At 46.8% G+C, this 25193-nt stretch overlaps 1 protein-coding gene across 1 annotated transcript in view; it reads right to left on the bottom strand.

Moving 5' to 3' along the window:
• Positions 1-22895, bottom strand: part of SYNE2 (spectrin repeat containing nuclear envelope protein 2) — a 368664-nt gene extending 345769 nt beyond the window's left edge. Inside the window, exon 1 of the mRNA XM_053287390.1 lies at positions 22876-22895. The gene's annotated coding sequence lies outside the window, so the exon portion shown is untranslated. The remainder of the gene's footprint in view (positions 1-22875) is intronic.
• Positions 22896-25193: the final 2298 nt, after the last annotated feature.

Below are 25193 nucleotides of genomic sequence, written 5' to 3'. Positions count from 1 at the left end.
CTTCTAGTCTCCCTTTCATATGGAACCAGGGTGGACTCTGCTTAGTGAAGGCAAGAAGTCATGCTCGCTACCACAAGACTAGCTCTCTTTGTCAGTCACCTTGTGACATTATTCGTCACAAGGCAACTCCTTGTTCACATGACTGGTATATAGGTAGGCCAGGCATCCTACCCACCTTTGGAATCTGTGTGTGTTCCCTTTTTTCGGCAGCATGTGAGTTCAAAGCTAGGCCAGAGAAGGGGAAAGTGACTGTGTCGGAGGTTCTGGGCAGCGGCAGTGTTTCCTCCTACCTTGGCCATATAAGAACATAGGTCCATCTAGTCCAGCATCCTGTTTCGCACAGTGGCCCACCAGATGCCACTGGAAGTCACAGGCAGGAGTTGAGGGCATGCCTGCTCTCCTGCTGTCACTCCCCTGCAACTGGTACTCAGAGGCATCCTGCCTTTGAGGCTGGAGGTGGCCTATAGCCCTCCGACTAGTAGCCCTTGATAGACCTCTCCTCCATGAAGTTATCCAAATCCCTCTTAAAGCCATCCAGGTTGTTGGCTGTCATCACACCTTGTGGCAGAGAATTCCACAAGTTGATTATACGTTGTGTGAAAACGTACTTCCGTTTGTTGGTCCTAGATTTCCCAGCAATCAATTTCATGGGATGACCCCTGGTTCTAGTGTTATGTGAGAGGGAGAAAATTTTCTCTCTCTCCACTTTCTCCACACTATGCATGATTTCATAGACCTCTATCATGTCTCCCCGCAGTCGTCTTTTTTCTAATAGCTGTTTTCTAAATAGCCCCAGGTGTTGTAGCCTTGCCTCATAAGAAAGGTGCTCCAGGCTCCTGATCATCTTGGTTGCCCTCTTCTGCACCTTTCCCAGTTCTACAGTGTCCTTTTTTAGATGTGGTGTCCAGAATTGTACACAGTACTCCAGGTGTGGCCGTACCATCTTTTTGTATAAGGCCATTCTAATATTAGCCGTTTTATTTTCAATCCCCTTCCTAATAATCCCTAGCATGGAATTGCTGAGTAAAAGTGACATATGCTGAGTAAAAGTGCTGGGCAGGAGCCCATTGGAGCCTGCGTCTACCTCCCACATAATCACTTTCCTCTCCTCCCACCTAGCTTTTAACCCACACATGACCAGAAATCGGGAGCACACACTGCTCCCAAAGGCGGGTAGGATGCTTGCCCTACCCCCTTAACAGTCATGTGAAGAAGCCGATCCAGCAACAGACATTTTCAGTCCTTTGGGTTGCCCTTTTTTGCACCTGTTCCAGTTTTGTCAGGTGCTGCAGCTTCCCTACTAGGACAGGTTACAACACTGGAGGCCTTGTGATTTAGAAAAAAGGCAACTAAGCAGGCACAAGATAGAGCTTTATCAAATCAGGCACGGTACGGAGAGAGTGGATAAAGTGAGCATGTTCTCCCTCCTCCAAGGACAGCCAATGCAATCAGCTGGCAATAGATACAGGATGGCCAAAGCAAAATGTTTTCTTGTGTAATGTGCAATTCATTCATGGAATTTACTGCCACAGATGTGGCAATGACCTCTGGCTTAGATGGATTTAAAAAGGGATTAGGAAAATGCATGGAGCAGAGGAGGTCTCTCGATGGCTATTAGTCATAATGCTAAATTTATTTTATTTTATTTTTGCATTTATATTACCTCTCTTCCTCCAAGGACTCCGGAGCGATGTACAAGGTTATGTTTATCCTCACGACAACCCTGCGAAGTCGGTTAGGCTGACAGATAAGTGACTGGCCCAGAGTAATCCAGGGGGGCTATTCACACACGCATACAAAACCAGGCTAAGGGAGCCCAGCCCGGTTTTTGCACAAACATGCAAACCGCCAGGATCGGGCCTGACCCTGGCAGCACCACGGCAGCAAACCCACCTATGGAGCCATCCTTCCAAACGAGTTGAAGGGAGTGAGGTCATGTGTCTGCCACGGCTGACAAGACTCAGGGAGGGGAGGGGGGTCCCCATAATGTACCATGCACTCGCGCGGTGCATTGTTGGAGTGGTCCATTATCGGGGCCGCCGAGAGCGGGTTTGCACCCTGGTGGACATTTATTTGGGGGCTCCTGCCGAGAAGGCCCCCTGCTGCCGCCGCCACGAGGCCCCCTGCCACCGTAGCCATGAACCACCCATCTTTAAAATAATTCCAGCCGCCGTGTGCATGGCTGGGGGGTGAGCCGGGCACCCCCATGTGGGGGCGGAGGGTGGAGCGGGTGCAGCTGCTGAGCTTGACCGTCTGGCCCAGCGGCCCTTGAGAAGTGCATCTGAATAGAACGCCAAAGCTCTCTTCGAACTGTGCAGGCGCGCTGGTGTGCCGCGCAGTTCTCAAGGGCCACTGGGCCAAACAGTCAGGCTCACCGGCCACTCCTGCTCTGCCCACCCCTGCCACGGGCGGGGGTTGCTCGGCCCCACCCCCACCCCTCCGGCTGCACACATGGTGGCTAGAATTATTTTAAAGATTGGCGGTTTGACCTCACAGCGGGACAGGCGTGAGGTGGCAGCAGAAGGCAAGACACAAACAAGTGCAACACAGTCGGGCCCTGGGCCGAACATGGAACACCCATGTTCACAGGCAGTGTGCCACTAAGTGCCAGCTATTAGGAAGCAACAGCAGAAGAGGACAAGTGCCTTCAAGCCCTGTTTGTGGGCTTTCCGGAAGCATCTGGTTACATAGGAAGCTGCCTTATACCGAGTCAGGCTACTGGTCCATCGAGCTCAGTACTGCCTACACTGACAGGCCGCAGCTCTCCAGGGTCTCAGATGCCCATTTCCCAGCTCTGCCTGGAGATGTCAGGGACTGAACCTGGAACCTTCGGCACACATAGCAGATGCTCTTCCCCTGAGCTATAGCCCCATCCCCATTGGTTGGCCAATGGTGGAACCAGGATGCCAGGCCCGATGGACCTTTGGTCTCATATAGTAGGATTCCTGGCGGCATTTGTCATTGGTGCAGAAAGCTGGGAGTCAGTTTCCACATGATAGGATGGAGAGCCACCATAAGGAAGCAGCAGCTAAGCACAATAATCTGGAAATAGACCAGGCCTTATTCCATGGGAGAGGTGGGATCTGAACCCAGACAATGGAGGAAGACATGGAGGTGCTTCACACGATCGGTGTGAAGTGCCAGAGGGAGTTCTGCGGCTTAACCCGCTCTCCCCGCAGACGATAAAAAGGCAGCCCTGGGTGGCCAGATCGCCGCCCAAGCGACTGCCGGCTCCGTCACAGAGCCAGTGGGGGCTGCAGGGATCGGGGGCTACGTGGCCCCCCAAGTTCCAGGATGCCCCAAGTGAGTGCACGGGGAATCCTGGAGAGACCTCTGAGCCCGGGAGGCTGCTTGCAGTCCTATTCATGTGTCAACGTGCACCGTGCACAGGGGTTCTACTCATGTGTCACCATGCGCTGTGACAACACATGAGCAAAAAGATGAGGTTAACGGAGCACTTGCTCCATTAACCTCGTCTAAGGGGAGGGGTAATTAGGCGGGCTAGCCACCTTGGGAGCACCTAGCCGCCTGCGAGCCCGGTGGTTCCCACGATCCCTGGAAAGTGGGCTAAGGTTCCCTAACCCACTTTTCAGTGATCGTGAGAATAGCTTCATGATTGGAAACCAGCTTTTTAAAACTGGTGTTATAAGGAATTGCAGTCCCTGAAGCTTTTTCCATGCACTACCCCAGATTGTTTATGATCCAACCAAGAATTCTGAATGTTTTTATTCCTTGTATGCCAAGGAGGTGATTCACACGATCAAAAACTCTGTTCTGTCTGGGTTTGGGAACTGTGTGTGCTCCCAGTTTTTGGTTATGTGGAAGCAAAGTAGGAGGAAAACTTGGGCAGAAGTGATTGTGTGGAAGAAGGTAGGAGGAAACACCTGGATAGCTCTTCCTCCTACCTTGCTTCCACACAATCACTTCTACCCAGATTTTTCTCCTACCTTGCTTCTACACAACCAAAAATTGGGAGCACACACAGCTCCCAAACCCGGGTAGAACACAGTTTTTGATTGTGTGAATGATTTCAAGATCTTTTAATATAAGCTAAAGAACACTCTCAACAGCAACAATTATGAATCAAGACTGAAGCCTATATAGCAGATTTGTAAGGGCTTTAGTACTTCAGGCTGCTAGTTTCATGTTTAATACTGAACAGAGACTTGGAATATTTTATTTTTGGACACAGTGGGAGTAGAGTCAGTACTATCGAGTTACTGTCAGCAATTCTTCTGCAGAAGTATTTCTCCAGTAATCTGTTATAAACTTGGAACCAATCTACACATGCAGTAAAATCAGGATACTGGTTTCCCTGGATTGTACCACATCACATTGCCTGTGGGGTAGGGGACTTGCCTATTTGAAAACTCCACACACACCCCACACACACCTTTCTGGGCATAGAAAATGTGCATGTCAGGTTGAAGCCTAATCTAGACCCCTTCTCATTAACATGCTACTGTTGTGTGTGCAAGAAATCTACTTTCACGAAGAAGTATCTGAACGTGTGACTCACCCTACCATAATCTGAATGGTAGAATCCAGGGACAATTGCACCATGTGATTCTGCTACATGTTATAAAGGTCATTGCAGCCGGGGATTATGGGAGCTGTAGTTAACAATATCTGGGAATCCCTGTTACAAGGAAAAGGGTTTCTCAGGCTTTTAGTTAAACTGATTTTAACTGTTTGATTATTTTTATTCTGTAGAATTGTTTTATTTTGTTTTTACATGTGTTGTATTTTAAATTGTGTACACCGTCTAAAGGTAAAGGTAAAGCGTGCCATCAAGTCGATTTTGACTTCTGGCGCCCACAGAGCCCTGTGGTTTTCTTTGGTAGAATACAGGAGGGGTTTACCATTGCCTCCTCCCACACAATATGAGTTGATGATGCCCTTTCAGCATCTTCCTATATCGCTGCTGCCCAATATAGTACCAGCGGGGATTCGAACCGGCAACCTTCTGCTTGTTAGTCAAGCATTTCCCTGCTGTGCCACTTAAGGCGACTCTTTGTGTACACTGTCTAGAGATGCATATATTAGGCAGTATTATATAAATATGATAAATAAATAAAATAAACACAGCAGTGGAGTGACTGTTATAGATGAACTACACACTGAAGAATGTTGTGTGCTAAAGCCCTTCCTGGACTGTACTATTTGTTTCGAGGGGAGGGGAGGAATCACTTTGGCCTGGTTCAGACAATCTGACAAATCATCATCATCATCATCATCATCATCATCAACAAGACGGCTCCATGCAAGAAGGCCTGACTACCGCTGGGCTTGCACAACAAAGTTGCACTAGTACAAGAAGATTGCCTAGCTGCGCCAAATCAGAGGGAGTTTTGGAACTGTGGTGCTCTTGCGCTCTGGTCCAAATGTTCCTTGCAAAACCCATGAGGTGTGCCATTGGTTGTGCACCTTGTTACATGAGTGCAAACACGCTTGCGCAAATGCAACACGCCAGTCCAAAACACACATGCCAGACTGAGCGCAGCGAGCTAATGCAATGTTCCTGTGCGTGCACTTTAATTAGGATCTTGGCCAGTATGTCTAGATAGATAGATGCCCTAGTGCCAGCATTGGGTCACCCAACTTGGGCACTGGCTGCCATGAAAAGGCCCATGGCTTCTCCTCCCTGGCATCTCCAAGAACGGGCTGAGCCAAATATCCTACCTGCAACCTTGGAGAAGCCGCTGCCAGTCTGTGAAGCTAGATGGACCAATGGTCTGATTCAGTATAAGGAAGCTTCCTAGGTGCCTATGCCTGTTTTTTTTTTTTTTTAAAGATGGCGGACACCAGCTCAGCTGGTACAGCCGCTATCAACCAAGGTAAACTCTTTCAAACCTTTATGGGGGCTTACTTTGGCAATGGCTCAGAGCACTCTTCAGCAGCTGCACCAGTAGGCTGGCAGGAACATAGGAAGCCGCCTTCTACTGAGTCAGGCCATTGGTCCACCTAACTCTGTACTGTCTACATTGACTGGCAGCAGCTCTCCAAGGTTTCAGGTGAAAGTCTCTTCCAGTCTTACCTGGAGATGCCAGGCGCGGAACCTGAGACCTTCTGCATGCAAGCAGATGCTCTACCACTGAGCAACGGCCCCATCCCCCAAGGAGAACATCTCATGGCAGGAAGGGCTGACATGTAATCATCCATCCAAATCGAATGGAGAAGGCCCTGCTTAGCGAGTGGAACGATTCATGCTCGCTATCACAAGACCAACTCTCCTGTATTGAAAACATAATGCCTCTGTTCCTGCTACTGCATCCAGTGGGTAGAGGCATGGCCACACAGCTGTTCCACCCTCGGCCACCACAAAGAGTACTTGCAAAGACATCTGGCTGGGGGGTGGGGAGTCATGACCTTGGTGCTGGCATTGGTTACATCTCAGAGTACAGGCAGACAGATCCCTTTCTCAGCAAGGAGTGCCTCCGTGTTTAGTCCAGCAAAGAATGGCGTTCCAGATACCAAGTCTGGAAAACACTGTTTAAACTATCTGGCATTGGCCCAGTTATAAATAAATAAAAATTGTGGTGGGACTTTTTTAAAAAACAAAAGGCAGCACTACGGGGAAGGTAGCTGTATTTCTGGTGTGGGGCATGTTAATGGGAAGATTAGCGGTGCCTATTACATGGAGAGAAGTATTGATTTATAAATCAAGCATAAAAGAGCAAGCTTGTGTCGACTCCAAAAAGTGAGAGAGCCTTTGTTTCTCCTTATGTTTGGCTTGGAAGCCGGCCACAGTTATATAAATAGACCTGCCGCTGGAAATCCATGGGGGGAAGGAAAATGCATGCCTCTTTGCTTGTCCTGAATAACACAGTGGAAGCCTTGGCGCACAGGAAAATAATGGCCCTCCGTAATTTAGACATGTTATTGTTAGGTATCTGTCATGTCCCCCATATACAGACATTTAATTATACGCATCAAAGTCAGTGACCAACATTCCGTCACTAGCGTGACCAAGAGACAGGCTGTGCAAAAAGGTGCCGGCAGGCTGGGTGCTTAATGAGCAGGCTCACTGGGGTCTCTAGCGGTAGGGAGGAGGCCTCACCTTGACACCAATGGTGGCCCTGAGGGCACTCTTTTATTTTCTCCCAGACGGGCAAATGGCTGGCATTCATTCCTATGGGGGAAAGTAAAGCAATGTGCTCAGGAATATTTCTGGGGCAAGTAAAAGCTGACCACTCTCCCTGATACTGTACAGTCTGGCCCACAATGATCCAGATCCTGCAAGTGCACAATGGGTCATTATGTGCATGCGTGCGTGCATGCGTGCGTGCGTGCGCACACACACACACACACACACACACACACACACCCCATATCAGAGATTTTGTTACTGTGCGAGGGGTTCCCAACCTTGGTTCCAGTGTTCCCTCTAGCAGGGATTCCCAGACTCCAACTCCCAGCATCCCCACCTGCAATAGCCATTGCTTGGGGATTCTGGGAGTTATAGTCAACAACATCTGGGAATCTCTGTTAGAAGAAACACTGCTTGGGTCCCCAGATGTTGTTGGACTATACCCGTCCTCCTCAGATGCCTAACATGTCCTTTTCATTTCAGTGTGACTTCTTTGAGCAGTTTTCCTCATCATGTTAGCCCCTGATTAACTGGGGGCATCTTTTCCATCAGCTGACAGTGCAATCCTGTATGTGTTTGCTCAGAAGAAAGTCCCACTATGTTCAATGGGGCTGACTCCCTAGTAAGTCTTCTCAGCATCGCAGCCTAAATGTTTTTGTGATGGATTAACGCGGGGGAGGCAACATGTGGCTCTCCAGATGTTGCTAAACTACAGTTCCCATCATCCCCAGCTGCAATAAATTGTGGTGGAGGGTGATGGGAGTTGTAGTTCAGCAGCCTCTGGAGAGCGGCACGTTGCCCACCCCTAGATTAACCTGTCTGTTAACCCCAGGTAAAGACCTTTCCCCCCGCAAAGTTCTTTTAAATTCCCATTTTATTAGAATTTATATTATTATTTTATTATTATTTCTTGTTTACACAGTCAGACAGGTGTTATTGACTGGTTTGTTGTTGTTGTTGTTATTTAGATTTTTAACTAATTTTAAAATGAGTTTTTAAACTTCTTTGTATTTATTTTTTATTTTATTATTATTATTACATTAATATCCCGCTCTTCCTCCAAGGAGCGCAGAGCTGTGTACTACATACTTAAGTTTCTCTTTCACAACAACCCTGTGAGGTAGGTTAGGCTGAGAGAGAAGTGACTGGCCCAGAGTCACCCAGCAAGTATCATGGCTGAACGGGGATTTGAACTCAGGTCTCCCCGGTTCTCGTCCAGCACTTCTTTTCTCCCTTTTGGTCTGTTATGATGTAGTGTGTTATGTGTTTTCATTTATGTTTTAATCCTGCATTGTGAGCCACCCAGAGAACAATTTGTTATGGGGCAGCTAACAAATAAAGTTTATTTATTGTTGTTGTCGTTATCATCATCATCAACAACAACAACATTTAATCAATTAAATGTTCCAGTCCATACACAGACATACATACATACACACAAAAATTAATTGACAAATTAGTGTAATCGGTTAATCAATAATTAGGGCTGTAGCCCTAAGACACACATACATGCATACATACAGTTATACACCTAAGCCCATTCCCAAGTTTCCATCAGGTGTCAGGGAGAAACAGAAGCCAGGACAGCCCATAATCAGAGGCTGCATAAAGCTGGCCCTCCTGCAAATGTAAGACCAGCTCCCATAACCGCTATTGGCCACTGTGGCTGGGGATGATGGGTATTGTAGTCCAAAAACAGCTGGAGGGTCAGTGCAGCCCAGCCATAATCCATTCCCCCTCAGGGGTTCTCCAGTGGACAGACAGACCTTTCCCCCCCACACATCCCACCCATCAAAATAGCAGTGTGTTTGAATGTGCTAATAATATACAAGAACATGCTACTTGAGCTTCCAACTGTGCTTCAGAAGCTCTTTGGAAAGCAGAAACGAAAGCAATGGAGTTGCATAAATAAATACTAAGAGTAGATCTTCTAAGATAAAAGAGGGCAAGGAAGACAACAATAAGGGCGTAGGGGCGGAAGCTGGATCCTGCTGGAAAACAAAGAGGTCTTTGGGCATTTTTTTAAAGCCAACTACGGCTGGGGTGACAGGTGGTCAGACTGTATACAGGGGGACAGGTGATGAGACTATACTAGGGGTGCACAACTTCGGCCCTCCATCTTTTGATGGACTACAAATCCCATCATCCCCAGCCACAGCAGCCAATAGAGATGATGGGAATCACAGTCTTTTTTAAATCTTCTAATTATAAATTGACAGGTTTTTATTGGCTTTTTAATTTTTAATTGGGTTTGTTTTAATTGATTTTATTCTATGCTTTGTTTTATTGTTTCACATTTTATATTGTTTTTACTGTTTTGAGCTGCCCCAAGCAGTACTGTACTGGAGGGGCAGGATTCAAATATTTTAAATGAATAGTAATAAATAAATGAATAGTACAGCAACTGCTGTACGGTCAAAGTTGGGCAAGCCTGCTCTGTGAAGTCCGAATGCCCATCTTCTCCTTCTCCTCATGGCAGTCTCTCCTCTACAGCCACAGCAAGGTCTTGAAATGTGTGAGCTTTTCTCTTCCTCGGGTTTCTCCCTCTGTTCTTGAAACCTGGTAAGTTCCCAAGACAGGAAGAAGGAGGAGGCCGGCAATTAGAGTAAGATAAATTTTTGGCAGTTGGACAAGCCAGAATAAACCAGGAAATCCAACCTATTTTGGACAAACAGGCTTGTTGCTGTTTTGTTTAGAAGTTTTCATCCTATAACATTTGGCAAACTGTTCCATAACAAAAGTCAAAAAGGAAAGGAATGAAACCATAACAGGCATTTCCAGCCATTTGTAGCTTTCTTTCCTGGTTGCTAGAAAAAAACCAGAGAGTTTAATCAAACCTGAATCTGAATCCAAAAGCAGGTTTGAATTCTTTTCAATGAACTGGCATGAACTCAAATCTAAAATCCCTTGGTTGGCTTGAATGCTGACTTGGACCTCTAAGCACAAAAAGTAGTAATTGGTTCAGCAATCCGGCACTCAGGAGATTATTTTAAGGCAAGGGTTCTCAAAGTTGGGCCCCCAGAAGTTGACTACATCTTCCATCATCCCACTAATGGCTATTGAGCTGCCTCTGGGCAGAAAACGGAAGACTGTTACACGTTTTGAGGATGAAGGTCACAGATCAGCAGATTAAGTGATCTGACCACCAAGAGGTTCCTGGTTCAAATCTTGCCTCTGCCATGATCTTACTGGGTGATCTTAGGTAAATATCTTCTTTTCAACTTCAGCTCCGTGCCCCCTCCTTCTATGCCACCTCCTCGATGTCTTCCATTTGCAGCTAAATCACAGTTTCCTGTTACATGCAAACTTGGGAAACTGTGATTTATTTTAACCACAATTAGGTAGCAAGCTGGGATCTGAAATTATAGTTTGAACCTGGCTTCTTTATTGTGAAATAAACCACCGTTCCTTGAGCTCATATGTAAAGGAAAACTGTCGTTATCATTATTACTGTTATTATTAAAGTTGTTGTTATACACGGCTTTTCAACAAGAAAGTTCTCAGTGGTTTATGAAGAAGAGGAGGATGAGGAGGAAGACCCCAGCAGCAGCCAGTGGAAGGATGCTGTGCTGGAATTGAATGGGGACAGCTGCTCTCCCTGTACTAAATATAAGAGAATCACCACTTTGCCTCTTTGCCCAGTTAGCAGGTTTCTCTGGAAACAAATGCGGACGTTTTCTCTCTCTCCTCTTTCATGTAAAAGAGAAGGAGAACAGAGTTAGAGTACGCATGTTCGTGGCTCCCTTAGATTCTCCATCGAGTGGGGAATCATTGTTTTCTGTTAGGTCTGAACCAAGCCACTCAGTATCCTTGGAAGCTGGTTCACATGTGAATGCACTGGAATATATCACTAAGTATTGAATGGAAACATGCTGAATCAATAAAGAGTTGTTACTATGTTGAGTGAAAACCCAGCAAACTACACACACAGAGCATCAGATTCCTCCCTGGGCCTCTTATTAGAGAGGAAACTTTCCCCCCTTAAATGTCAGAAGCCTGTTTGGCATTAAGAGCAGAAAAGACAATGAGAGAGGCGAAGGGAGCGAACATTGTGGACTCATAAATCAGAGCCTTCATATAGGTTTATCACATGCAGAAAAATTCTAGCTTGTTATAGCATATCCTTTTGTCATTTCAATGGAACCGCAGATGGGGAGAAGGGGGCATTGGGCACTTTAAGGCTAGATCACACCTGCACAACTTATGATCCACTGCCAGAGCTGAGCTGTAGGCAGCTACAAGAACATAGGAATCTGCCTTATACTGGCCTGGTTCACACATTTGTTCAAATATAGGTTAAATGTGGGTTACCAACATTCGTGTGATTGTGTGAACCCACACCAAGATGGGAATCTCAGATTCATCTTGGGCCATGAACTGCCTTGGCGTGAGTTCACACAATCATGCTAATGTTGGTAACCCACTTTAAACCTTGATTTGAATTATTATGCAAACCATGTTTTTAACGCAATACTCACACCCGGGTACCCTAATTACACAATACTCACAACCTAACTACATAGGAAGCTTCCTTATACCAAGTCAGATCTCTGTCTATTTAGTTCAGTTTTGTCTACACTGACTGGCAGCAACTCTCCAAGGTTTCAGGCAGGAGTCTTTCCCAGCCCTGCCTGGAGATGCTGCCAAGGATTGGAAACTGTGACCTTCTGCATGCAAAGAAGAGGCTCTTCCATTGAGCTCCAGCTCCATCACCACTGGATGGGATGTTGAGAGGCTGGATCACACACCAGAAAGAGGTGGGAATGAGGTAGCAGAACAGACCATGCCTGTTCAGACTGCAGGTGGGGAATATTTTTTTTTTTCAGGGAGGATAAAAATCAATGATTTTTTTTAAATTAAAAATCGGATGTTTTAAAATTTAAATCAGATTTTTTAAAAAATAAAATGCTTTTTGAGGAAAAAATCTATCTAAAGATAGTTTTCTATTTAAGATACATTATAGTCCAAAGGTATTCATCATGAAATAAGGATTAGTTTTTAATTATGTAGCATGAGGCTGTATATATGCAATGTTTAAATTTTTTGGTAAATGAATTCCATTAATCCATTCATAATGTCATGCTCTTCCAGAGGTCTCTGTAAGATTTCAGGCAATTTTTCTATCTAGGAGAGGACCAAAAATGAAACCTTCAGCTGGTTGTAAATATTAGGATTATACCAGCAAGAATGAGTCTTTATGTAAAAAAAACCCATGATTTAAATCTAGTCTTACTGATTAGTGGTTTTAATCGTGATTTAAATCAAATCCACCTTGATTTTTTAAAATCACAATCCCACATTGAAACCTCCCTGCAAGTAGAAACCTAGCACACCAAAGAGGAAGATTCTAGACCGTTACTGCTGTGCTGGTTTTCTCTCTGCAGGGAATGTTCTTACAGGGGGTAGCATTCAAGAATGCCATCATCTCCTCTGAGGTAGGGAGCACTCCATGCTTCCACCTCAGAAATCTACCTCTTTGTTGTGCTGCACATGTAGAACCAGGGGATGGGAGGGCTCTAGCTCAGTGGTAGGACATCTGCCTGGCATGCAGAAGATTCCCTGCTCAATCCCCGGCATTTCCAGGCAGGGCTGGGAATTGCCTGAAACCTTGGAGAGCTGTCACTAAGCAGTGGCCTCATTCACACCATCATTTGAGCCTAGGATTAATGTGGGTTATCAACATTAGCATGATTGTGTGAGCCCATGCCAAGGCGAGAATCTCAAATTCAGGAATCTCACGTTCATCTCGGGCCATGAATCACCTTGGTGTGGGTTCACACAATCACACTAATGTTGGTAACCCACTTTAAACCTAAGTCCAAATGATGGTGTGAACTAGGCCAGTGTAGTCAGTACTGTACTAGATGGACCAGTGGTCTGGCTTGCTTCTATATTCCTATATCCCAGGCCTCGGATATAATCCTCTCTGCAAAAGAAAAGAAGGTAACATAATTCTAAGATTGAGCCAAAATTTCCCCAAACTCCAATGGGGGTGGCAAAAATGGGAGTCTCTTTGTCCATTGGGGTGTGTGTAGATGGATTCCACAGACTCGTGGATTTAGAAGTGACCCCCTACCGTCATTTCCTACCTCATTCTAGATGAGGGGGGAATGGTATCCAGTTGGTTCTCAGCACTCTTAGCACATTAATCCTTGATTACGAGGCTACACACTATAGTAGTTTTCTCACAGTGGACTACTGTATTAACAAGAGAGCTTTAAGAGGGGGGTTTGGATAACTGCATGGTGGACAGGTCTATCAATGGCTGCTAGTCTAGTGGCTGTGGGCCATCTCCAGCTTCAGAGGCAGGATGCCTCTGAATACCAGTTGCAGGGGAGTAACAGCAGGAAAGAGAGCATGCCCTCAACTCCTGCCTGTGGGCTTCTCCCAGCAGCATCTGGGTACTTTCCAGACTAACTTCTGGAACAGCAGCAAAATGCTTCCGTTCGGGCAAGTCACATTCGGAACGTAAACAGCAGGGGGAGCAATCTCGCAACAACTAACAACCCAAAAAACCAGCAACTTTTTCACACCGGATGTACGACGTCCTTGCTCTATATTGCAGCGATTAAATTTGCAACAAGGCATTGGAAATGTGAATGGCACCCTGCTGTCCCCGTAGGGACTGCGGTGTCAGGATGCAGGAAGTATGGAAGCTAGGGATGTGCACAGAACCAGCTGGCCCTGTCCGGTTCGAGTCCGGACTGGACTCGAACCTGACCGGGCCAGGTCGGTCCAGCAACCCCTCGAACCCCACTGGTTCGGTTCAGTCCGGGGGGGGGGTTTGCGAACGTTGTTGTTTTTTAAAACCTTTACTCCCTTCGGGGGAGTTCCTTGAGGCGGCAGGGAGGTCTGCGGAGGTTCCCCCTACCCCCTCCTTATTGGACTCATATTTGCTTGTCCTCTTGTAGTTTAAATGCTGAACTTCACAGACAGCAATTCTTATCCCTTCCATTTTTTACACAGCTGATCAACCTGCCCTCCTCCCCACACCCTCTACAACTCTGGAACAAGGCGGGGGATTGTCATCGTATTTGCCTAAGATGAGACCAGCACGAAAGGTCACTAGGTGCACGGAAGCACACTTCGACAATAACCGTGCATTCCTTGTATCGAGTGGCAACGAGGAACCGCAGCACAAAAGAGCTCCTGGAAAGGCTGAAATGAGAAAAGCTGCACCTGTTGAACTCCCTAATCCAGCCCAGCCTTCTGTTGCTAACTATGGACAGTCAGATCAGGGGTGCAGACAGAGGGAGAACTTGAAGCCCAACTCCTCACTTAATTTTTTTCGGGGGGGGGGACACGAAAGATGCTTTGTGGGGGTGATATGCTTTGGGGGCAAGAAAGCATTTTAACATGGGGGAGTGAAAACCTTCATTAAAAGCTTTTAAAAGTTTAAAAAGCACGGGAAAGGAAAAACACTTTCCGGGAAGGTGAAAAGGTAATACTGTGGTGGGCGGGGGGGAATTCAGTAAAATGAAAAGCAGAACTCCTTAAATGCTGGGGGGTGGTGATGTGTGTATCTCACCCCTGAACCAGATGCCTCAGGCAAGCTACAAGAGCAACAACCCTCCCTTTTCTCTGTCCCCAGGATATGGAACTCAGAGGTAGACTACCTCCCAACAAGGAGGTTCCATTTAGCATATAGGGGCTAATTGCCGCTGATATAAAGGTTGTTTAGGACAGGCAAGGAGATAGAAGTAGAGGTTAGGGTTACCAAATCTGCATTGGTCTCGCTCCTAGGGTTGCCAGCTGACCAGAACAAACCAACTCACCCTGATCATATGCCTTAAACAGAAATCTATAGGTGATCTCTGTGCTGGCTTTTCGCAGCTCAGTTAAAAGCATCACCAGCTAACGTCTGCACATTAAGTTGCTGTTAAAGGAACAGCTACAGAGGCCAGTTAAAAAGCTGGCAACTCTCCTTGCTCCTGTGCTTTTAACAGCAGCTTGATATGCAGAATTTTAATACCTGAACCTTTTCCATCCCTTTAGACCAGGGCTGCACAATTGGACTACAAGTGCAGGTGTACATCTGCAGGTGTACAACACCTGCAGATGTTGGACTACAACTCCCATCATCACCCCTGACTACTGGCCACTTTGGCAGGGGATAATGGGTGTGGCAGTCCAACAGCAGCTAGAGGGTCCAAGTTGTACAGGCTTTTATTTTTGATTTATGGCCGGAAAGGTTTCATCTGCATGAAAGGCTGCTATTAAAGACACAGGGACAAGTATAGTTGGTTTTTTGTTGTTGTTTCTTTAAATGGTAACAATAGTGAAAGCCACCTAATGGCGCAGCGAGGAAATGCTTGACTAACAAGCAGAAGGTTGCCGGTTTGAATCCCCGCTGGTACTCTATCGGGCAGCAGCGATATAGGAAGATGCTGAAAGGCATCATCAACTCATATTGCGTGGGAGGAGGCAATGGTCAACCCCTCCTGTATCCTACCAAAAGACAACCACAGGGCTCTGTGGGCACCAGGAGTCGACACCGACTCAACGGCACACTTTACTTTACTGTACAGGTCACTGAGGAAGACATACGTTGAAATGCGTCTGACCTGTTGGAAATGACCCACTGAAAAGGACTCCTACATTTTGAAAAGATTTCTTATTTGATGGAAAGGCATTCATAAGGATTTAGGCTCACTGTGAGCCTACTTTTGACTGTTCAGGGACATTTTTATTTATTCCTTTATGTGATTTTGTATTATATGTCTGCATAGGAATGTTGTTATGGTATGGAGAGTGTGTAAGCCTGCAACACATCTGCAGGACACTGTCACTCCAAGCAGATGTGAGCAAGGGAGAGAAGGAGGGAGGCAGGCAGGCAGGCAGGCTACTTTATACAGAATTGAGACAGAACTCACTGAAATAAATTTTCTTCTATTCTGCTATCCCCTGGTATTGCTATGTCAATTATCTTAACTGGTTTTTCTTTCTTCTCGACTACAGTGATATCTGGTGTCTTGTGTGGCAGATGTTTGTCTGTTTGTAGTCGGAAGTCCCATAATATTTTTGCATCTTCATTTTCTACAACTTTTTCAATTTTATGGGCCCACCAATTTTTGGTGGTGGTTGTTATTATTTATTCGATTTCTATACTGCCCTTCCAAAAATGGCTCTCGGCGGTTTACACAGAGAAATAATTCTGTACACATCAATGCTCAATTCAGTTATTTTCCCTCTTCAAAAAAGGGAGCGGGGCAGAGACAACATAACATGAGTCTCCCCATGTAGAGACAACTAACTGCTAGCCTCCCTTCTAGCCAATCTGCTAACTGATCAGAGGCACAGTTTTAAAGTGGTGATTCTCTTTATTTAGCAGGGGGAGAGCAATTGATCCTATCCATACCCAGCACAGTATCCCTCCAGTGGCTATTGCTGGTGGGTATCTGATGTTGCCTTTTAGATTGTGAGCCCTTTGGGGACAGGGAGTCATTTATTTATTTATTTATTTAATTAATTTTTATACCACCCTTCCAAAAATGGCTCAGGGCGGTTTACACAGAGAAATAATACATAAATAAGATGGCTCCCTGTCCCCAAAGGGCTCACAATCTAAAAATAAACATGATAGACACCAGCAACAGTCACTGGAGGTCCTGTGCTGGGCGTGGAGAGGGCCAGTTACTCTCCCCCTGCTCAGTAAAGAGAATCACCACATTAAAAGGTGCCTCTTTGCCAAGTTAGCAGGGGTTGAACTCCTCATCCCAACAGAGTGACACCGGAACACAAAATACAGTCGAGAAACACCGGCTAACATCCAGACTAAAACTCCACTAGTGCAACCAACGAAGATGCCCGCATGCAAGGCAGTCACGGAGCTGAGCGGATGCTCAAAGTTGCTCAGTCTCTTGGTCTGCCTGTGCAAACCCGGAGCTTGTGCAAAACAAGGAGAGCCAAGGGCTCTGCAGCATTCCCTGCAAGCTATCTGGACGAAGGAAGGGGTTCCACGGCAGGAGGCACTCCACCGGTTGTACACGTGCACTGTGTTGCATCAGCACAACAGTGGTCTGGCATGCAAACCCCTAACGTAGCAGAGCAGGCTGGTGCAACATCTTTACACAAGTGCGGTATGTTTGCATGAGGGCCGCATTAGTCAGGATGTGCCATTATAACAATTACAATGGTACTTGTATAAACACACAACAAAATGTTACTGTATATCCCTAGTGCACAAGTGTTATCTGAGCCTGTGCCTGAGCATGGTGAAAGTTTTAGGCACCTTTCCCCCTCAGAGGCAGGGGTTGTGACTGTCTTGAGGGAGTATTCTTGAAGCTGAGAAATTCCCCCGTCTTTTTGTTCAAGCCCCCCTTCCCCTTCTCCTCACTATAGAGTTCCATTAGTTCCACCCACTTGCTTGTCTGTTAACTGCACTTTGAGCCCACAAACATTACACCCCACTGACTTGCCATTTGTGTAAGTTGGCCCCCTTAGGTTTTGATCTTCAGGGTTTTTGTTTTTTTTAAAGTTTAAGAGCCTTAGCAACTAAGTAATGTAGGAGCCAGAGCATCTTCAGTCCATTTCTTGTTAAAAACTTGACAAATCTGCAGGTCACCCTGAGTCTGCCAGTACCTCTCCCTCACCTGCAAGCACTCCAGTTATCCATCCATAAGGATCATAACGTTTCCAGCTCTTTCGGAAATAGATACGAGTATTATTATAGGGTGATTATGATTCAACCTCATATATCATACGTTTCAGTTTAGGAAACAGACCCAAGGCTCAATTCCTCTCTCTCCCCCTCCCTTCCTCTCTCCCCCTCTCTTTCATGGCACTACCTCCAATCACGTAGCTATACCCTTGGATGCACACCTGAAGGCACACCTGTGACAGCAGACTTCATCCACGCCTACATCCATCTGGGCAGTTACACTGTGGATATAAAGTGCAATCAGCCCTTAGAGAAGTTGGAAGCCATGCCAGTTTCTGGCTGAGTGTCTTTTCTGTGCACCCCACTCTATTTCACCAGACTCCAGCTTTGACCTGGATCAAGGGGTCTGTGCACTTTTCTATTTGCAAGTCCCCCCATCAGAGTAGGCCATCCCCTGTGTGCTCTCCTTCTATTCTTCTCTGTGGGGGATTCAGTCCACCCTCAGTCCTTCCCCAACAGCATCCCGTCCTGTTGCCTGTAATGGGTCAAGTAGCCCACCATAGAAAATCCTCATCTAGAATACTTAATCTGATCTAATTCAACCTGCAACCATAAATGAGCCAACTAAATGAGTAGTCCTACTGGTATCAATGACAGTAGTTTGTGTAGAAGGCTGCGGGAGGCAGGGCAGATTTCCAGTGTAGGGGCAAAATAGCTATATCCATAAAAACTCGGTATTAATTTATGAGAGCTGTTGCCTCATTGCTCCTGCATGCCTTCTTTTTATTTGTCTGTCATTTTTTACATGTCCATCCCACTCTTCCTCCAGGGTCAAACGCACGGTCATGTACAAGGTTGTGTTTATCCTCACAACAAGCATCTGAAAAAGGTTAGGCTAAGAGATAAATGACTGGTTCAGAGACGTCCTGAGTTTCATGGCTGAGCAGGGATTTGAACTTGGGTCTCCCCAGTTCTAGCCCATCATTCTAACTACTACACCGCACTGGATTCTGGTAGTAGGCATGAATTGCCCCATTGCTAAGCAGTGTCTGCTCTGATTTGCATTTATTATTATTATTATTATTTTACATTTATATCCCGCTCTTCCTCCAAGGAGCCCAGAGTACTACATACTTGAGTTTCTCTTTCACAACAACCCTGTGAAGTAGGTTAGACTGAGAGAGAAGTGACTGGCTCAGAGTCACCCAGCTAATTTCATGGCTGAATGGGGATTTGAACCCGGGTCTCCCCGGTCCTAGCCCAGCACTCTAACCACTACACCACACTGGCTCTCAATTTGCATGTGAGACTACACATGACCACTGTAAGATATTCTTCTTACAACATAAGAACAGCCCTACTGGATCAGGCCCAAGCCCCATCTAGTCCAGCATCCTGTTTCACACAGTGGCCCACTAGATGCCCCTGGGAAGCCTACAGGCAAGAGGTGTGTGCATGGCCCCTCTCATGAGGTTGATCCCCTGCAGCTGGTATTAAGAGGCATCTTGTCTCTGAGGCTGGAGGTGGCCTATAGCCACCAGACTAGTAGCCACTGATAGACCTCTCCTCCATGAATTTAAACTAGTGGCCATCACCACATCCCATGGCAGAGAATTCCATAGATTTATTATGCGCTGTGTGAAAAAGTATTTCCTTTTGTAGTCCTAAATTTCATGGCCTTCAGTTTCATGAGATGATCACTGATTCTAGTGCTGTGTGTGAGAGATAAAAATTTCTATCTGGCCATTTTCTCTACTCCATGCATAATTTTATACACCACTATCATGTCTCCCCATAGTCACCTCTTTTCCAAACTGAAAAGCCCCGGATGGTATAGCCTGGCCTCATAAGGAAGGTGATCCAAGCCCTGATCATCTTGGTTGTCCTCTTCTGCACCTTTCTACAATGTCCTTCTTAAGATACTGTGACCAGAATTGTACACAGTATTCCAAATGTGGCCGCACTATAGATTTGTATAAGGGCATTATGATATTAGCAGTTTTATTTTAAACCCCCTTCCTAATTATCCCTACCATGGAATTGGCCTTTTTCACAGCTGCCGCGCACTGAGTTAACACTTAAAGTGAGCTGTCCACCATGACCCCAAGATCCCTCTCCTGGTCCGTCACTGACAGTTCAGACCCCAGCAGTGTATATGTGAAGTTGGGGGGGGGGGTTTGCCCCAATGCGCATCACATTACACTTGTTTACACTGACCGCATTTGCCATTTTGTCACCCAGTCCCCAGTTTGTAGAGATCCTTTTGGAGCTCCTCACAGTCTGGTGGGGATTTCACTATCCTAAATAGTTAAGGGTCATCTGCAAATCTGGCCACTTTGCTGCTTACTAGGGATGTGCAAACAGGTTCAACGTCGAACATGTTCAACATCAAACCTGTTCAGTTCAACTGTTCAGGATCGAACTGAACTCCCTCCCCTCCACAACCATTTAGGGGGGTTGTAATTTTTTTTTAAATTAAAAATATTTTTTTGACTTTTATTTTTAAATCACAAACCCTGCCCCGGACCAAGGGGGATTCGAGGGGGTGCCAGACTGAACTGGCCCAGTCCAGTTCGTGCCCAGTTCAGACTCAAACCAAACCAGACCAGCCGGTTCCATGCACACCCTACTGCTTACCCCAACTTCTAGATCATTTATGAACAAGTTAAAGAGCACTGGTCTCAGTTCATATCCCTGGGGGACCCCACTTCTTGCTTCCCTTCCTTGTGAAAACTCTCCATTGATTCCCACCTTCCGTTTCCTGTCCTGGCTTGAATCTTTCTCCCCTCACTAGTAGCAGCAGTACAATTTATGTTGTTGTTGTTGTTGTTGTTATTTATCAGCTAGAATTTGGATGCCATTTTCCCAACCAAATATAATCTTCTCAGAGTGCATTGCACTAGCATACACAAAGGAAGCTACCTTATACTGAGTCAGACCATTGGTCCATCTAGCTCAGTATTGTCTACACTGACTGGCAGCAGCTCTCCAAGGTTTCAGTCAGGAGTCTCTTCCCAGCCCTGCCTGCAGGTGCTGTGAGACATTGAACTGAGGACCTTCTGCATTCAAAACAGATGCGCTGCCACAGAGCTACAGGCACAGCCCACACCTACTCTGTGCCTGTTACAATCTTCACAGGAGGCTGTACGCTGCCAGCTGCAGCTCCATTTGTGAGCACACAAGACAGGGCTTATTTTGTGTTGGCACCCAGACTTTGAAACTCCCTCCCACAGGGGAGTTCATGCCATACTTCTTGCTCTTCAGAAATTTCACTGTATTTTGGCACCAAGTTAAGAGGAGCTGTTTTAGACCCAGCGTCCCACAACATGGGAAGAACTTCATCTTGCATACAGCGTTTGTCTGTTCAGACAAGCATTATTGGCGTGGAGAGCAGGGAGCAAGGGTTTCAAAGCACACTCTTGAGAACACTGTATGCAAGTACTGTGTCCCCACTTTATACAACATCTGAGCAGGGCTATTTTCTCTTGAGATATATAGTGAAAAGGTTTGAGGTGCCCTGCCTCAATTAATGCACATTCTAGATTCTTTCCAGTGTTCTAATTTCATTTAATCATCATTTTGCATGCTTATTTAGTTCATTGTTATTCTGCCTTTCCTCTAAAGAATTCAAGGCAGCTTCCAGAGACAGGTCTTCCCCCACATTTATCTTCACAACAACCCTGTGAAGTAGATTAAGGAGAGGAAGGGAGGGAGGAAGGGAGAGAGAGAGACTGGTCCATGGTCACCTGGTGAACTTCACAGCTAAGGGAGGATTTGAGCTTAGGTCTCCCCATTCCTAGCCTGACATTCTAATCACTACACTACTCTGGCTCTTGCTGTATATTGTATTTACATATTTCTAACCTAGTTTATAAAACTATATTCATATTTGATGCACTAAGCTTTGGTTGGGTTTTCCTACTTTTCCATTTGCAATTAAACAATAGCACCTTTCCTTCCCCCCCCCAAAGAGGAACCCACCCCTTATAAGCATCCTCTCACATATATCCGATTGTAACGAACAAAACGCAAACAATGTTTTCTCTGCTCACATGTTCTCCTCCCTTAAAAGCTCCCGACTGTGTCTCAATGCATGTAATCTGATAAAGTAGATTCTTGTCTTCAAACCTTCCCGCCCAGAGGAGGGAAAATGTTAACCCCACAGATATCACTGGTTTCTTTGTTTTGCTAGAACAGACCGATCCCAGCCAGCTTTACTCAGAAGTAAGCCCCACTTCGTCCAATAGGGCTTATTCCCAAGTAAGCATGTGCACAGAACTATAGCCTACTCTTCCCGAGTGCATCTTCCTTTGGGAGGGAAGGGAAACTGGAGGGCGGGGGGGAGGTAGAACTGACACACCTAGCGGAGAACAAAGGCGGCTCCAGACAACAAAGGCCGCCAGGTACAGCAGCCAGCCAATCAGATCGCAGGCGCGCGGGGAGACTCGCCTCGCAAGTGATGGAACCCGGCGGGGGGGCGGCCGCGGGAGAGCTCTCGCGGCCACCAAGTTGCACACCTTGACCCCAGCATCACGGCTGCTGCCAGGGCCTCCGGCTCAGACCCGATGGGCGGGGAGAGAAAGGGGGCTTTCCGAGCCGCAAGGAGGCGCGGCGAGGAGGAGCACGGGCGGTTTTAATTTCTATTTTTCCCGGTGTCATTGACCCAAACGGCTCTTTCTCCTTCTCCTCTTTCCCGCCTAGGCGTGGACGGCTCGCCTTGGAAAGCGCCCAAACAGCTTTTCGGGGGAAAGTGGGAAGGGCTCTCCAGCTCGGATCAGCCTCTTTGCTCTCTCGACTGACCCATTCTGCCCTCCCTGGAGAAACTGTAAAATCATAACAATCCTCAACATGAGCTTTCTGACAACCGGCCCTTCTCCGCCTGGCCGCAATCTGCGCAGTGCCTTTCGCCTCGGCTTTCGTTTTGCACCCAAACGGGGCAAGGCAGGCGCGGCGCTCGGGGTTCCTTTCCTTTCCCTGCTCCAAACTTCACGCGCGATCATGTCCCCGCGAAGAGAAGCCGCTTGCCGCCACTCCCGCTGCCCAGCAAATCCCCCGCCCCACAGCAGAGTGCCGCTGCTTCCATTCCCCCGCCCCCGCCTCCCCTCCGCTAGGCAGTGGACATTGCCAGCGGCTGCGATCGACTCCCGCTCCTTCTGCTCGGAGGCGAAACGAGAGAAAGACTCACTTTTTGCGCGCGCTCCAGCCGGGGTCTGCAGGGGGCAGCCAGCCGCCCGGGATCAGCTGAGGAGGTGGCTGCTGGGAGGCGGAGGGAAGGAGGGCGGAGGTGGAAAGAGGACGGATTCGCGGCGCGCGGACGAGGTCCTTCTCCTTACCGCTCCCCAGCTGCCGGGCTCCGGCTCTGTCGCTGGCCCCTGCTTGCGCGCCCCTGAACCGGTTCGCTCGGGCCGAGTTCTCCCGTGGCAGGCGCGATCGCGGCCGCCGTGCCAGACGTAGGAAGCGGGACTGAAGCAGCGCCTCGCCTCGCCTTGGCCGACGGCCCGGCAGTCCGCCCCCGGGAGACGAGAAGGAACAAGGAGGATCCCTTCCCTCCCGGCCTAGCGTGGTCGACTTTTTCTCCGCCTCCCACCTTGGAGAGGCAAACAAACAAACAGCACGTGGCTGGGCAGGGGAGGAGGCGAGAAGGGCACCTGCACGCCGGGCAACGGGCAGGAGCAGGTCGCCGCCCGATCCGAGCTGTCTTTACTCGGGAGGAAGGCCCGCGGAGTTCAACGGGTCTTACTCCTAGGAGACTGGGTATTTTCGAGCCATAAAAGGACAAAGCAGCAATGGCTTTCTTTATTGGAACGTCTCTCTGCCAGGCGCACGCAAAGCCCAGCAGCCGGTGGCAGCTCGGACCGCTTGCTGTTGTTTCAAAGTAACGTGTGAACTTCCAACTCACAGGCAGGGCAGTTCCTCAATCTGGAAAGTGCTCTTTTCAGTCGTGACTGAGATGCTTAAACTCACTTTTCACAGAAGTGGATATACAGGGATGATGCGAGAGCGACCAGAAGTAACGTGTGAACGGGGCCATGCAGCAAGCCTCTTCCGTTGAATTGGGTCTGTCCCCGCTAAAAGGCTTTGAACTATTAAGCGAATCCCAAAGTACACCTTCCTCTAAATTAAACATTCTATTCACTTCACAACCCATCCACTAAACACTAAAATCTTCAAAGTCTTAGCACACACGAAAATATTGTCAAATCCAGTTGATAAATTGGATGGGCAGACTTTACTTACAAGTTAAGAAAAGGAAATGTAAGTTATATAAGCATATATAACTTCACACACACACACATATATATAAAAAATTTAACATATATAACTTAATATATATTAACATATAAGTTATATAGAAGCAAGCAGATAAGTTATAGTATTTGGTAGCATTTGATAGAAATTCCATACATGCCAGCAGCTTGTACAGGTAAGCAACTTCTGGAGAGGACCATATTATTGAGGGCGTTGATCAGAATTGCATGTATTTTTGTTTGTTTTCAACACAAAGTTCACAGAGTGGTTCTCATTCCATTTTACAGGATGAGGAAATGGTTTCCTGTCCCAAAGGGGCTCACTGTCTAAACAGAAAGACAAGGCACCAGCAGCCACCACTGGAGGGATGCTGTGCTGAAGTATAGAGACCCTTGCTCAATATAAGGGAGTCACCAGGTGCCTCTTTGTCCAGGTGGCAGCAGGGATTGCTAAGATCAGAAGCACAGCAACAAACTGCAAATACCAATTCTTCTATATTCTGTTTCAGGGATCTCATGTTTAAAAAACCCATAATAAACACCATGAGAGAGTTTCCAAGGGGATTTAAGACTCCTGTGTGGAAATGCCCTGAAAGTGGATTAGCTACTCCCTTAACACCCTGTCATACTAAGCTGATAGAGTTAGCGCTCTTACCCAGTGGAAGAAAACTTAGCTGATTAATCATGTGAGTGCAAATTAAATGTGTAAATTAAATTTGCATTTGTCTGCATATTAATAGAGTCCAGGCTAGGCACGCATGTATTACACCCAGGACCATCTCAAGTCTGATCTATACCTGAGGCAGAATGAAGTGGGGGTAGATTGTACCACTTTAAATTACAGAGGGGTGTCATGTTTTAATACTCCCCCATGTAAAACATTTCATTAGAGTCAAAAACTTACCCATCAGGGTGAAAGGTGCTGCAGTGCTGATTTTTTGCCTGCAGAAGCTTGCTTTGTTTGTTTTCGCAAAGGCGAGCATTAAATAATGTGTCATGCCCCACCTGCAGTCTGAAATGGTACAGTCCGTTCTCCCACCTAAGAATGTTACCATCTTATTTTTCCATTGCTGAGATGCATTTGTAGGCCAGAACTTAGCAGAGGTGTTTCCTCCTGTAGGGCAGAGAGGAGGAATACCTCTCCAAAGATGACATCAGCTACTGATGTTTTTTTTGCAAGTATTTGTAATCAAAATAATTCAAAAAAACCTACCACTTGTTAATCGGGGACATATATTTAGTTGATCAAAAGGTT

Source organism: Hemicordylus capensis, chromosome 1, assembly GCF_027244095.1.
Source record: "Hemicordylus capensis ecotype Gifberg chromosome 1, rHemCap1.1.pri, whole genome shotgun sequence".
Classification (NCBI taxonomy): domain Eukaryota; kingdom Metazoa; phylum Chordata; class Lepidosauria; order Squamata; family Cordylidae; genus Hemicordylus; species Hemicordylus capensis.
This window is presented reverse-complemented; position numbering and strand designations above follow the sequence as displayed.